Source organism: Solanum stenotomum, chromosome 4 (genome assembly GCF_019186545.1).
Source record: "Solanum stenotomum isolate F172 chromosome 4, ASM1918654v1, whole genome shotgun sequence".
NCBI lineage: Eukaryota > Viridiplantae > Streptophyta > Magnoliopsida > Solanales > Solanaceae > Solanum > Solanum stenotomum.
This window is the reverse complement of record NC_064285.1, coordinates 61,668,736-61,685,123: the sequence shown is the minus strand read 5'-3', so window position 1 is coordinate 61,685,123 and position 16,388 is coordinate 61,668,736.

The following is a 16,388-nucleotide window of genomic DNA, read 5'->3' as shown; positions in this document are numbered from 1 at the left end:
CCGAATTTCTCTGACAAACATATCTTGCACGATATGTTGGATTAGGTGTTGCATTGTACAAGTGATGGAAAAATGTTGAGAACGTAATTAAATAATAAAAGTATTTTTTCTTTAATTGCATGAGTTTTTAAAATGGTATGATTACACATTTCAATATGATATTAAAGTGGATAGATGTTTTGAGATTGAATTTCACTGCCCAAGTCTTGGTCATTATTAAAAGAAGAAGAAGAATTTTCTCGTGTTTGATTCATGAAAAAAACAATTAAGCCTACATGTGAGGTGCTGGCATGTTGAGAATACAATTAAATAATAAAAATGTATTTTCATTAACATCTTAACCTTTTAGACAAGATGGTCACGAAATAATTATATCCTTCAACGTTATGCATGCTAATTGTACTAACATGCTAAGTTGCGCGAAGTCTTTATGTACTTTTGATGCCGCAGTCATTTCGAATTCTCTAAAAATATTGATATTTTAAAAGTAGCTCTGACAAATTAGTCAAAGTATCGATAAATAGTTAAGCTATATGCAAGTAGTATCGCAATAAAAAGAGATAATAAATCAAAACAACTTAAGCAAACGCGTCCACAATAGAAAATATGAGTGTTAAGCCGATTATGGCATTATGTGATTTGACCATTAAATTGCCGTAAACAGTGTGCTTTCTCCACCCAACTACTATAGTAGCAATAATCAATTAAAACGAGAATAAGTAAAGGCTGATTAAGAATTTCAAATCTACTAATTAGCCCCAAAAAATTGGCCATATGGTCCATTGCTAATTCTTTATACGATGCATACTCCATAACATGTAGACCAATATAATACATAAATATGCCTTTTAATATGATCTCATTTCATATTTATGTCCTTCAATTTTATGTGTGCATAAGTAGCCACTTAACTTGTATAAAATTGAACAACTAGACATATATGTCCTACGTGACATCCTACATGACATTTGTGCCCTACGTGATGTCCTATGTGTACTATGTCACTTAGCACTCACGATTTACTTGTTCAACTTTATATAAGTTTAAACGTCTACTTGTGTATACCCAAAGTTGAAGGACATTTATGTAAAATGAGATCAAATTTAAGGGCTTATTTATATATGGCGCCTTGTTTGAATAATCACTCAATAAGTAATTTTTATTTAGAAAGTCACATTTCTTCTTAATTTCATTTTTCTAATAAAGTAAGTGATTTTTGAGATAATAACTAGTATTTATTGAGTGATCATTTGGGAAATCAATTTAAATTTGATCATATAACTTTTTTTCCAAGCAACTCACACAACTATTTCATTATTTATCAGACTTACAATTAAAATTAAACTAGTAAACTTGGCCGCGCTTCGCGTGGTCCTCAGTAACGGCTTTTTAAAAATGATGATCAATTTTTTACTTTTTACTTCAAAATTCTTCTTTTTAAAAAAAATTAAAATATAATTTTGTATTCATATAAATTATAATTTGAGATCAAGACCTTGTTGTTTGCTAGTAATAACTCATACATATATCAAACGATAAATAATTTAAGCATCAATTATTTTAATAATAATATTCACCTTTACACTTTGATATTTTTATTATTTAGTTATTTGTTAACCATTTTAGTTATATGAATATAATGACGTCAGACATGAATGAGTATTTTTTTTTTTATCGTACATCATTTTAAAAAGAAAGGCACAATCTTTCCAAGATAATGGGAGGAACAAAAAAATTAAAATATAAAAGACTTGATTCACAATTAAATTTTAGGAAAATGACATAATAAGATGAATGTCTACTAAAATAAAACTAAATGACAAACATTTATAAATACATAAAAAAAAATTATCTTTGTCATGTCTAATTGAGTTCCTTGAAACATCATCCAAAAGCTCAAATTAACTCATTGAAAACACTTAGGACAAGAAATATGGGAATAATATAAATTTAAACACTTCTAACATTTAAATAAAATAAATTGAAAATTTATGATTGCAATAGTTAGTTAATGCACTCTTAATTAGTAACATCTTTCTTTTTCTTGATTTGTAATAATTTTTGTGTTTCTAATTAAGCTATATTTAAAGAAATTTATTAAAGAGTACTATTTGAATTTTTAAAATATGTTGAAAGAACAAAATAAAAGGAAGAAAAATACTCTATCTATTTTTATTAGTTATCAACATTATTAAAATGATTGTCCCAAAATATTTATCATTAGCAAAATAAAATTGAAATTAATTTATTTTTCATTTTTCCCTTAAAATTAATTATTCAGAAAAAAATATTCTTGTTTATGATTTCTTAAAGAATTTGTAAAAGAGAAATGTGACAACTAATATGGGATGAATAGAATAAACAATATCAACAAAAAGATTATTAGACAACTCACTTTAGACATTTTTATTAAAATGAAGGAAGTGAAAGGAAAAAACAAAACAAAATGAAGAGCATCATATATTAAAAATATAATTGAAAATGAACCTTTGTATAAATTTGATTACAAAATATTTAAAACAATTTCATATAAATAACAGGCTAAATAATATATTTTTATTTATCTAAATTATGCAATATTTTATTTTTGTGCAAAACTTGTCAAATTAAATGTTATAGTTAACCACAGTTAATATCATTTTTGTATTTTTACAGCTAATTAACCACTATCTTAATTACAATAATATTCTTGGTACCATATTTCATAATTAAACATATATGAAATTGATAAATTAAGAATTGAATGACATGAAATGAATAATTGAACAATTTAAATAATAAAAAAAAGACATACTAATAGAAAAGAAATAAGGTAAACAATACATACTTCACCCAATTGATTTCACTTGACAAATAACTTTAGTCTTCGTTAGATTCGCAAATTTTCAAAACAATAAAATTCACGACTAAAAATTCTAGTTGCCACTAATATTGTGCAAAAATTGTGTTTCAACATAAATTTGACAAAATATTTCAGTAGATTTTGCCTTTATGACTATTTTAATTTTTGTTTCATTCTTTTTCTCTAACACAATTTTTTACTCTCAAAACGAATGAAAAGGCAAATAAAAAGAAGAAGAGCAATTTCACGAAATATCAAATCTCTTACTTTATCAAACCTGATGTTAATAGAGAAAAAAAAAGAACAATCAAGAAAATCAATACCTCTATTTCAAAATTATGCAACTATACAAATAGTCAAGAAATCACTAAGAAAAAGAGGAAAACGTTTACCAAATGCCGATAATTGATCTCTTATTCTGTCAAACACCCGATTTTAGAAGAAGAAAAAAAGAACAATCAAGAAAACAAATCACTTCTATTTCATAATCATGCAAATAACAAATAATTTAAAAAATCATATAAATAATATTCAACAAATTATCAAATTGTAAGGCTAAACATATAGTCAAGAAATCATTAAGAAAAAAGAGGGAAACGTTTACCAAATGTCAATAGTTGATATTTTATACTGTCAAATACCTGATGTTAGAAAAAGTAAAAAAAAATCAAAAAAATCAATCACTTCTATATTTCATAAGCATGCAAATAACATATAATAAAAAAAATTATATAAATAACACTCCACCAATTACCAAATTGTAAGACTCAAAATTCAAGCATTCAAAAATAGTAGCAAGATATTCATTGGTTGTGATGTGAAAAAAATAGTGATTGTAGCTATTTATCATTTATTTTCTTGGGTTAAATTTGCAGAAAAATAAATACACAATAATTACTTATCATTATTGATTATTATGCCTCTTCATATTCTTCTTAAATTCTCCATTTAACTACAGTATGTCATATCATATATAAATTATTTATTCTCTTCAATTATCCACTTTAATTTCATGTTGACCCTTAGTCTTCATCCGTTAATTGTTACAATATTATATAGGAAAATTTAATTTTAATTAATAAGGCAAATCAAAATGAATCAAATTAACGGAATGGTTTTAGAGAAAAATGAGAAGAGTGAAATTTTTTTAAAAGGAGAAATTTTTTTTAGGTCATAGAGAGGTGTCATATCACCTTATATATATTTAACTTTATATTATATATAGATATAGATTAGGTAAAAAATTGAAAAGTGTAATTCATGGATAATTATTCATTGTAAAAAGTTAAATAATAAAGAGGAAAATATTTAAAATATGTTGTCATTTTATAATTAAAATAAGGTAAAAAGAGAGAGAATAAATAAATACATTATTAAGAGTAGAAATTAGAGAGGCGTGAGTTATGAATAATTACTTGGCATGTGAGGAGTCTTTATTGTAAATGTTCATCAATTAATAAAATATTTATTTGTAATAAATTAAAAAAATCACTTTTACGATAAAATAATTTTAAAAAGAGAGAGAATAAATAAATAAATTATTAAGAGTAGAAATTAGAGAGGTGAGAGTTATGAATAATTACTTGGCATGTGAGGAGTCTTTATTGTAAATAGTAATCAATTAATAAAATATTTATTAGTAATAAATTAAAAAAATCACTTTTACAATAAAATAATTAATGTAAATAAGAAAAACGAAAAATGGCCTAAAATACCCTTCAACTATGTGAATTAGTTTAAAATTACCCTTCTTCTACCTTTCAGGCCTAAAATGCTCTTAATGTCAACCTTTTGGCTCTATTTTGCCCTTATATTAACAGTCCAAATTCATTAATGACGTGTCACGATTTTATTAGCCACTCAAATAATTAATCTAACTAATTTAAAAACCCATATACCCACCCAAAAAAGCCCCACCCGTCTTTAACCCAAATCTTTTAACCCAACTTTCATCATCTTCTTCTTCTTCGTTGTCTCATCCCTTTCTCCTCTTCTTTTTTTGATAACAACTAATTCATTTAATCATTTGAGGCTTTGAATGCGATAAGGTATTGAGTGCCGATCATAGACTGCTGAATTGAGTGAATTCCCCATGAAATCCAGCCATCAGAAGAAGGCAGAGGAGCAACGAAAGCAATTGGAAGTGTCGAATTTGTTGAATTGTAAGTCCGGTGATGAGACGATTTCGGAGAAGGGAGATCGGTGCATTCGGCGAAGTGAGTATTAACGGAGATCGTCGTCGGAGAAGACGAGCAATCGTTTGATATTGCAAGGAAATTTGGAGAAATGCGATGGGGAAGATGAAATGAAGATGGAGAAGAGAGGCCATTTTTGCAGTTCCGCATCTTCTTGTTGTCATCATTCTCTTCTTGATTTTCTTGTTTCTCATCATTTTCTCCGTCTTCATCGCCTTCATCTCCTCCTAATTCTTGATTTCCACTTTCATTTTGTTCAGAATTTTGATGATTCGCGTTATCTCGATCCTCCATTCTGTCTCTCTTCTTCTTCGTTGCCATTTTCATCATCTTGGAGTTTTCTTTTTCGTTCTTCCTCTGTTTTTTCCTCTTTTTCATACCTCCATTTTCAGGAACTGATTTCCTGAAGCTACATTTTTTCTAATTCTTTTTTTGCAGAGAAAATCAAAGATGGGTTGTTTAAAACGGGTGGGCCTTTTTTAGGTGGGTATATGGATTTTTTAATTAGTTAAATTAATTATTAGGGTAGTCAATAAAATCGTGACGTCATTAATGAATTTGGGCTGTTAAAGATAAGGGCAAAATATAGCGCAAAGGTTGATGTCAAGGGCATTTTAGGTCCAAAAGATAGAAGAAGGTTAATTTTGTACCAATTCGCATAGTTAAGAGGTATTTTAGGCCCTTTTCCGTAAGAAAAAAAATAGAAAAGAGATAAAAGTAAATGAAGATTATAGAGAGGTGCCACATCACCTACTCTATGTTTCTCCTTTATATTATATATAGATATAGATTATACCGTTACTTATAATATCACCGAATACGACTTATTTAGCTTCTTCATCACGAGGTATGATGAAACCAAACAACACAATTAATAAGATTTGTTTATTTACAAAATTAAATGAGAAAGAAAAAAGTGAAACTTCCAAGGAAAAACATTGGGTATTATTTTAGAAAGAGAAAATGTTCAAAAATGCCTTCAACATATTGAATATTCAAAAATGCCTTTAAAAATATTTTAGTACCTAATACATTCTTACCAAGTTTTAATTATATTCTTTCTTCTTAATTAAAAATATTTTAGTACCTAATAATTTTTTTATTTTTTTATGGCTATATGTAATATATCAATTACTTCGAGAAGAGTGATGACCTAAAAAAAAAATGACTCAACCCACCGGCTGCCACCCCTTTCTGGTGGCTGGTTTACAAGCACCTACGTCAAAATTTCCACCTTTACCTTCAAACTGCTCCAATACTACTAAACTGCTAAATCCTAGTCTTCCCAAAGAGATCTCATTTGCAGAGTCTCTTAAACAATTGACTCAACAAAGTCATGACAGTCTTAGAAGAGATATTGCCATGGTTGTGGGTATCCCACAAATCAAATGGACGGAAGAAGAGGTAAATATGATGAATCAAATTGAAGAGCTTCAATTCGCAGTGATGATAGGCAAATTTACATATGATTGGAGTGATTTAGAAGAATAACGGAGGATAATTCCTCAACAATGTGATGTTAAGGGTAACTGTCAAATTGGCCTATTGCGTACTAAACATATCCTCATCTGTTTGACAAAACATGAGGACTTTGTTAATATGATTTCAAAGGGAGTTTTCTATATCAAATGCAAAGACGGGTACTCTTACCTAATGTGCACATTGATATATGATTCTAGGTTTAAGGTTAACGAAGAAACCTCGATGGATATGGCGTGGATCTCTTTCCCTAACTTATTGCCAGGGGCGGCTCTAAAGACTTGGCCAGTGAAGCCATTGTCTTATGCCTCAAAAATTTGAAGGCCCCAAATTTATTTGAATTAATTTTTATTACTATAATAATATAATTTATATAAATAAAATTGTTATTGTGTATTTTTTATTATTATTTGTTTGAGAATATTTTTTACCAATAGGTTCATAAATTCTCATAATCTTTTCACTCATTATTTGATATATTTGTTTTAACTTCCAATTTTAAATTTTATCCTTTCTATATAGGAACTAAGTTAATATATTGATAACATAATTAATTTTTTTTCAATCTTTTCTTAAACTGCGTGAACACAAAAACATTCATGCACAAGTTTCCTTTTCGTTTTAATTTAATATATTATATGAAAATTTTATAATTTATTTTAGATATTCACCAACAAGTGCTACTTAATGGAATGAATTATATCATTTAAAAAGAATTATATCATTTAAATTGATCAGAAATTTGATAAGAAGGTGTATATATTTGTGTTACCATCCATGCTCAAAACTTCAACTACTAGGTTGTGTATGTTCTTTTCTTTTTCTTATTTGTGATGATAGCCAAATTAAAATTTCAATTTGAGTTTTGAAGCTTAACATCGATAATCCATCACTTTATTTTTTGTACTCTTCTTCCTTTTTTTTTTTTGTGTGAAATTTGTTATTTTTTGTCTTTAATGAGTAATCTATTGTGTAGAAAATAAATTTTCTTGTTAGTTTATAAATTTTATAAAATAAATTTAAGGGCCTCTTGATATGATTTTGCCTTATGTCACGAGATCTGTTGAGCCGGCCCTACCTATTGCCCACTTTCTTTGTTAAAGAATGTCTGTTTTCTTTGGCTGTTGTTGTGGGTAAACCAATACAAATTGATCAGGCCACTATCAATAAATGTAGGCCGAGTTGTGCTCGTGTGAAGGTGATAGTGGATTTGAGAAAGGATTTCCCTAAAGGTTAGTAAGATGAATATAGAGAATGAAACTACTGGAGAAGTGAGGTCTAACACGGTTGCTATTAAATACGACTAAGTTCCTAAATATTATTTTGATTGCAAAATGCAAGGGCATAGTAATGAAGAATGCAGAATGCGCAAGATGCCACAACATAGAGATGGAGAAAAAATTCAATATAATAGGGGTGTTGGTACTAAAAGTTCAGATCCTCCACCAGTTCCCTCCAAACTCCCTAATGTGCATGTAATTCAAAAGGGTAAAGCAAGAGTCCTATTAAGTGGTAGGGTGGTTGGTGATCTTGGACAATGGGATGTGGTGAAAGACTTAAGACCTCCTAAATATCAGTTACATGTAGCAATCAAGAACAAATTTGAAGTTCTTACACAAAATGGAGATGAAGAGGAAAAATAAAGAATTTACAATCAACAAGTGAGCACGAAAATAGTAGCAGTATGCAGACTAATAAGGATGCATGAATATTATCAACAAGGGGAATCGTTTAAGGAATGGGTCGCAAGGTCTTTTGGTAAGCAAAATGATACAATTATACCTGATAAACATACACAGCAAATAACAACAAATAATCAGAAACATCTCAAAGGAGATGAATTGTAGCAGAAGAGCAATGAGTTTGAGATCATAGATAGAGCTAAAGGACAAAATATAGTTTCCAGCAACATCAAGTTATATAGACATGAAGTACAGAAGAAGAGTAGTGAGACTAAGGTCATAGATGCAGTTAAAGCTGAGCAAGAGCCAGAGTCCCGCAACATTAATGTAGATAGAGATGAAGTACAACAAAAGAGCAATGAGATTGTGGTTTATGCTGATGACTTAGATGAGCATGCAGTTTCCAGCAATACCAACAACCAATAAAATGATTTAATAATCAGTAGGGAAAATATGTTTCAGAGATGGAGTTGGCAATTGTGGAGGTTCCAAATGCTGTCCAAATAGATAAGTCTCACATGATTCAAATGGAATCTCCTAATAGAATTTTACATGATATTGTGTCCCATAATTTAGAGGAGATAAAAGTCTTGAATCAAAAGAGAATCAAATTGCTAAAGGTGTAATTGAAACTGAGGAATCAAAGGAGATATGGGATTATGTACCACTTGAAGCAGATATATCTCCAAAGGTTTTAAAAAGTGCCAGAAAAGGGAAGAAGAAAGGTAATGGAGAAAATACTCAACCCACCAGAGTTCAGCCGAAGAGAGTTAAATCAGTTCTCAAGAGATATGAAGGCTCTAATTTGGAATATTAGGTTTGTGAAGTCTCAACAAGCCTTTCATAGAGTTCAGATGCTTCATAATTTTCATAAGTTCACTTTTATTGGACTGTTGGAACCTTTTTAGAACTCTAGACATATCAACAAATATAAGAGAAGACTTAGGATGCCTTTGGCTACTTCTAATTGTAATGGTAAAATTTAGTTTTTTACAAACTATGATTTTACTACTACCGTGGTGAAGGACACTGAGCAGCAGCTAACATTACAATTACATCATCAAAGTCATGTTCACAGTTTAAACGTTACATTAGTTTATGCTAAGTGTAATGCAGATCAAAGACAAATGTTATGTGAAGATATCTTTCAATTGGCTACAGGAATTACAAATCCTTGGTTAGTTGGAGGAGATTTCAATGTTGTTTTGAATGCACAAGAGAAAATATGTGGTTTATCAGTGCGAGATGCAGATTGTTATACCCCATTTTAACTGGTTCAAAATAGTGTACAACATTTTGGTGATTTCTAAATTAATAACTAACTTAAGAAGTCGCCACCTAATTATTTAGGGTGAATTAGGTCACCTAAATTGATTAAAGTTAATGTCTAAGGTTAACTTCATTTTAAGGTCTTATTAAACATGAGATTTTAGGTACGGGTTCAATTAATCTAAAGGGAAGGGGTTAGGCATCCTTTAAGATCCATTAAAAATGGATAATCGGCCGAACTTAAATAATTAATTAGGCTAATTGTAAGAAAGTAAAAATTAAAATATAAATGCTAAATGTCAAATAGCTTTAATAATGGTGCTTGAAAAAAAATATTTTTTATAAAAAATTCCTTCTTGTTAAAGGCAAATTGCAATTAAAAGTTTTTGAAAACATTTGTTTTATTCTTTGTTGAAGCAGACGTGTAAGCTCATTTGTATCCAAAGAAAGATTACATTTGTTTTAAAAAGAAAAGTTACTTAAAAAAAAAAAAAAACAAGTTTATTTTTTATGAAAAAGGCACCTTAACCAAATTCCAAAAATCTATACCCATGTGAAAAAGTAACAATCTATTATTAAGAGTCAATCACACACAATAAATAGACATAAACAATTAATCACCCAAGAGATCTTAAGCACACTAAGGAGTAAACAGAATCAATATAAAAGAAGTAAAAGCCATTTTTGGCTTCCACGAGAGATAGTGATATTCGGCAATTCACGCTTAGGTAATGAAAGTCGAGACGAGTAGATGACATGCAAATTCCGAGCATATAGGTGGGTAAATGATACGTGGATTCCGCAAGAAAAGTGTTGAGTCTCAAAGTGAAACTCTTTGGCTCCGGTGTGTACATGTGAACAAATATAAGATAGGAAATAAGAATGTAAATTAGAGAAGAACATCTACACGAAAAATATGAAAGATAACAAGTAAATATAGAATTTATCAACTCATATTAGAACACATATTTACCAAAACGTAAAGGATCTGACACTAAGTAGTTCTCTAAGCTAGAAGATATATATTACAACCACTGCTCTCAAGTGATAAGATAACAAAAATAAAGTTTTTTTTTTTTAAAAATCCGGATTTCATAACCTTACATATAAATATAATCAAACCATTTTCCTTTAATATATAGGCAAGATCCCTAACTTAGAAACAAAGAAAAATTAAGTCATATTTTCTTATCACGTACTAACAAAAATCAACATTCTAAACCATTCAGAGTACACATATTAATTCACATGCTAATCACATTATGGATAAAGAAAACTTCTATAACATCAAGATTTCTAAAAGAACAACTTAAAGTCATATTTGGATATAAATAAAAGATAGAAACATTACATGAATATAACTCATTTATTAAAAATCTGTTTCAGTTACACAACTATTCTAATATAACTATAATATTTCAAACACGATCATCGACTAATAAAGAGGAAAAGATTAAGATTTTACCTCTTGTGGAGCAGTGAACGGGATCGTCAATCAAAGATCTACGCTCATTCCTCCGACGAAGATAAGCAAACAGAGAGTAATCGAAAAGTATTTCTGTAAGATAATATTGAATGTAAAAGAGTGGTGTTTTTTGTGAATGTTCAAGTCTTTTTTGTGATTTCTTTTGCAAAACCCCCAAAAAAAAACTCCCTTTAGTGACTCACAGGGGAAGTACTTATAGAAGAGTTTAAAGCTTTTTGATTTCATTTTGGCGGGGTTTAGAGTTGAAAAGATGATCTTTGAAATTTGAACGTTGGTCAAGATAATTCATACTCGAACGTTGGAATTCTGGATGTGCTTGGCAGTATTCACGTGATTGAGATAAGCAAATGAAAAATGAAGACAAAAATCAAACACGAGAATGGAATGAACAACTTCTGTACAAAGACTGATAAGCTTTTGTTTTGCTGAAACTAGAAGGAGACGTGGGAATGAGCTGTTGTTTGAGAATTTCAAATTAGGGTTTAGGGTGTGAAGGGTATTTTTGGATTATTGATAAATTATATGGGCAGGCTGATTATTTGGGTTAATGGATAGATGAGCTGCTCGTTTGTATAGCCAATTAAGCTGAATTGTTGAAATATTATGGGCCTTTTCCTTCTTCAAATTAATTCTTTTGAGCTTCTAACTAGTATAAATATATTATGTAAAAAATATAGTAAGGACGAAACTTGAAATAAAGTAACGACAATCTATTTTAAAGAAGACGATGATAATCATAAAAATAGTTAAATTTAAAGTAATATAGATAAGTACAATAACAATAGTGATAAATAGAAAATAATAGTGAATTATAAAGTATTCGATTTATTAGCAATTTAGAAGCTCAACGAAATAAATTAGAACAAAGGAGGGACAAAATTTGGTGTCAACACAGATCATGAAGACTTTGCAAACTGTATTTCTTCTAGTGATTTAAATGAAATACAGTTTAAAGAGAGCCCATTTACTTGGTGGAATGGTAGAGCTGATAATGGTTGTATCTTTGAAAGATTGGATAGAATCCTTTATAATCAAGAAATGCAGGGTTGGTTTAATTACATGGAAGTGGAGCATCTAGCTAGAACAGGGTCTGATCATGCCCTTATGCTATTAGCCTGTGAAGAAGGTGCAATAGGGTATAAGAAACCATTAAAATTTCTGAAAATGCATCCTTTATTGATGTGGTGAGGGTGAAGAAAATGATTCATTGAACTCTTTCATAGCTTTCAAAGAGAATATAAGGAGAGTAAAAACAACTTTGACAAAATGGAGCAAAGATACTTATGTTGATATTTTTAAGCAACTAATTATCAGGGAAGATATTGTCAAAATCAAAGAAAAGTTATTTGAAGAACATCCAAGTGCTGAAAACAGGCAAGTGCTTCAAAGAGCCCAAGCTGAACTCAAAAGGTATTTGCACTTTGAAGAAATTTTCTGGCAACAAAAGGCAGGGTATGATTGGTTCGAGAATGGAGATAAAAATACAATATTTTTTCACAACATTGTGAAGGGAAGAAGAAAGAAGCTCCAATTGTACATAATTCAGAATGATTAGGGAAATTGGCTTGAGGAGGAAGGAGAAATTGCAGCAGAGGCAGTGAACTTTTATCATTCTCAGTTCTTACAAGAAAGAGATGCTTCTGATTTTTCCATGTTAGGTAACATTCCAGAAATAAACAATGAGGCAGATAACATAATTCTTTGTAGGTAACCAACTCTTAAGGAAATCAAAAAAACAGTTTTCAATCTAAATGGGGACCAGTGCAAGTGGTCCTGATGGTTTATTAGGTTCTTTCTACCAATGTTGCTAGGATATAGTGGGTGACGATATTTTCAAAATGGTACAAGATTTTTTCAGAGGCAGTTCTCTTCCTAAATCCATTACTCACACTAATTTGGTCCTTTTACCTAAAAAGGAATATACTCGGTCTTTTCTGACTCAAGACCAATTAGTTTGAGTAATTTCATTAGTAAGATTCTATCCAGGGTTGTTCATGACATAATTGAAGTTTATTTACCTAAATTGATCTCCCACAATCAATTATGTTTTGTTAAAGGTAGAAACATCATAGAAAATGTGCTTTTGACACGAGATTGTTACTGACATCAAAAAGAGGGGTAAACTAGCAAATGTGGTCATAAAGCTTGATATGACCAAGGCATATGATAGAGTATCTTGGTTTTTTCTTATGAAAGTTTTAAGGAAAATGGATTTTTCAAAATTGTTTGTTGATTTGATTTGGTGATTGATTTCCAACAATTGGTATTCAATTTTGATTAAAGGCCAAACACATGATTTCTTTCATTTCACTAGGGGAGTGAAACAAGGAGACCCTTTATCTCTGACTCTTTTTATATTATCAGCATAAGTGCTTTCAAGGGCCCTAAATACATTGTTTGAGGATGATCAATTTGTGGGATATGGTTTACCAAAGTAGAGTGCTAAGCTTAATCATCTGGCTTACGTAGATGACACTATTATATTTGCTTCAGCTAATAGGTACTCTTTGAAGAGAGTAATGTTAATTTTGCAGGAATATGAAGTTCAGTCAGGTCAAAAAGTCAACGAGGAGAAAAGTGCTTTCTATTTACATCAAAGTGCAGGGGCTGCTGATAAAGAATTGGTGGAGGAATGCATAGGTATGTATGAAGGTCATTTTCCTTTAAAATACCTTGGTTGTCCTATCACCCAGTCCAGAAAAAAGATGGAACACTATGCAGAGCTTATAAAGAAGGTGAAGGCAAAACTTCAATCTTGGAAAGGAAATATGTTATCATATGGTGGAAAAGAGGTTCTCATCACTAGTGTGCTACAGAGTGTTCCAATTCATGTCTTATAAGCTATAGTTCCTCCTATATGTGTGATTAAGGAACTTCATAGGATTTTTGCAAATTTGTTTTGGAGTAACAAAATTACATGTAAAAGTAAACACTGGGCTACAAGGGAGAAAGTGTGTTTACCTAAACAGGAAGAAGGATTGAGTTTTAGATCCATATTTGACATTTCTAAAGCAATGTATGCAAAATTATGGTGGAGATTTAGGACTCAAAATACCTTATGGGCTTATTTTATGTGGAACAAATACTGCAAGAAGCACATTCCAACTTTGGTTAAGTGGAAATGTGGATCTCAACTATGAAAAAATATGTTACACAATAGGGAGTGCATTGAAAAATTTCTATGGTGGGAACCTAAGAGTGGGACTTCTTCTGTTTGGTATGATAATTGGACCCAACTTGGGCCTCTTTACACATATTAAACTGAAGTGCAGACTTGTCACTCATTGATGGACATTGATTTTTTCCTAAAGGAAACTGGGTGGGATTATGATAGTATGCATGATCATTTGCCTGATCATATTTTGGAATATATCAAACATTATATGGATCATATTAGACAGATTAATTTGGGGGACAAACCTTGGTGGATCAAAACAAGCACTAGAAAATGTTCGCAGTTAAGAGTGCTTGGGAGATTTTGAGAAAGAAAATGTGAATTTCAAGAAGATATGGGTGCTTGATCTTCCTTTTGGACTGTTTTATTAGGAAAATACAGATAAAAGGAAAATGACTAAGTTTTCGAAAAATCGATTAAACTTATGGTTTAAGAGAAAACGAGTTTTCAAAAGATCAGAGTCGCCACTTAATTTTTTAGGAAAAAATCAAGAAAAAAAGTTTAAGGTTTTCAAAAGATTTAAACAGATGAAATCAATTGAAAATAAAAGGGTTCGAGTTCAAATATACATTCCGAGAAGGTGTTAGGCCCTCAGAATGCCCGCTAACTTGCGGTTGACCGGCGATTTAACTAAAAATGATTTTGACTAATTTTAAAATTTTAACTAACTAAAAGAGATCATTTTATTTCAACTAATTTTTTTGAAAAAAAAATTTAACTAAGTAAAAGAACTTATTTACTTTAACTAATTTTTTGAAAACTTTAACTAAGTAAAAAAACTCATTTACTTTGACTAATTTTTAAATTTTAACTAAGTAAAAGAACTCATTTATTTTAAATAATTTTTGAAATTTTAACTAAGTAAAATAACTCATTTATTTTAACTTATTTATTTATTACTATTATTATTTTTATCACTTTATTCATCTCAAGGGGGAATGAATTAAAGGAAAATTTTCTAAAGGGGAATAATTCATAAAATGTCAACAAGATTAATATTAAAATAAAAATTAAGTAAAAATAAAATAAAATATATACTTTAATTCGAAAATAAAATGAAATGACCATTCTCAGGGAATTTAATTAAGTTAAATCATAAGATAATCAAAGTATTAGTCAAATACAATAAAATAATAAAGGAGGGAAAGGAAGAGCATGTCAAATTTGGGTCTATTGCTGCGTTTTTTGGGCCTCTTTCAGCCCATTTTTGCTTCTGAAAATCGTAATACAACAAGTGTATACTTTGCATACAAGTCGTATTTTGACCCATTTTCTTGTCTATCGGACTGTATACCAAGTGTACACAATCCTCTTTGAAGCCTCCAACCTGTATTTTCAATTTTAATCTTGTATTTGTTGGGTTGAACCGTATATCAGTGTAATAAGCTGATTTTTTCAGCTTTCCAGAATCTACAAATTTAATTCCCATCCCCTATACTGCGTGTGACCTGTTCTTCGTATATTTTAGACTCGATTAAGGGAAGCATGACCCCCGAAATGCAAGGATAGGAAGTGGAGTCCCATGGACTCAAGTGGCATTGGCATATAACAGAAGAAAGAAGAAATATATTAGTACGAGTTCAAAGAAAAGCTTCCATGATATAAGAAATAACCATTTTTACTTGGGATGGTAAATAAGATAAAATAAATTCAAGTAAGGGAATTCGGAACAAAAATTGAACAAATAAGCCAACTCTCAAGCATAGCTATTCGGAACTTAAAATCAAAAGCATATGCCCACTTAAAATACTTCACTCTCCCAGATAACAAAGAACATAAATAAAATCAAATATAAACCTTCTTAAGCTCAAATAACATCAAGAGATAGATGTGTTTAACGTACCGAGAAGTGATCAAACCGCAAAGATGAGCATACCAAACAAATATGGCTATATGAAATGAGCAATAATGACTCAAGTTGGGAACAATAAATGATTTTGGAGCACTTGTATTTTGGACAGCAACTTACTGCTAGTCTCAGTCCCTTTTTTTTAGAATAAGGTGGCCATGAAAATTCTAGCAGACTTCTTCTCAAATCTTGGACGGAAAGGATCGTAATTGCCTTGTTGAGAGGGAGGCATTTGGCGATAATTTGAAGCATTCGGACGGGGGGCTTGATATTTGGGATATGAGTTGGTTAGATAATTTGGTAGTGGAGCTTGGTAGTTCGAGAGGGTATTTTGGTAAAGTGGAGCTGGGGTTTGGTACATTGGGGGATGCATTTGGTAATTTGTCTGAATGTTGGCACAGTTGGGGGCGG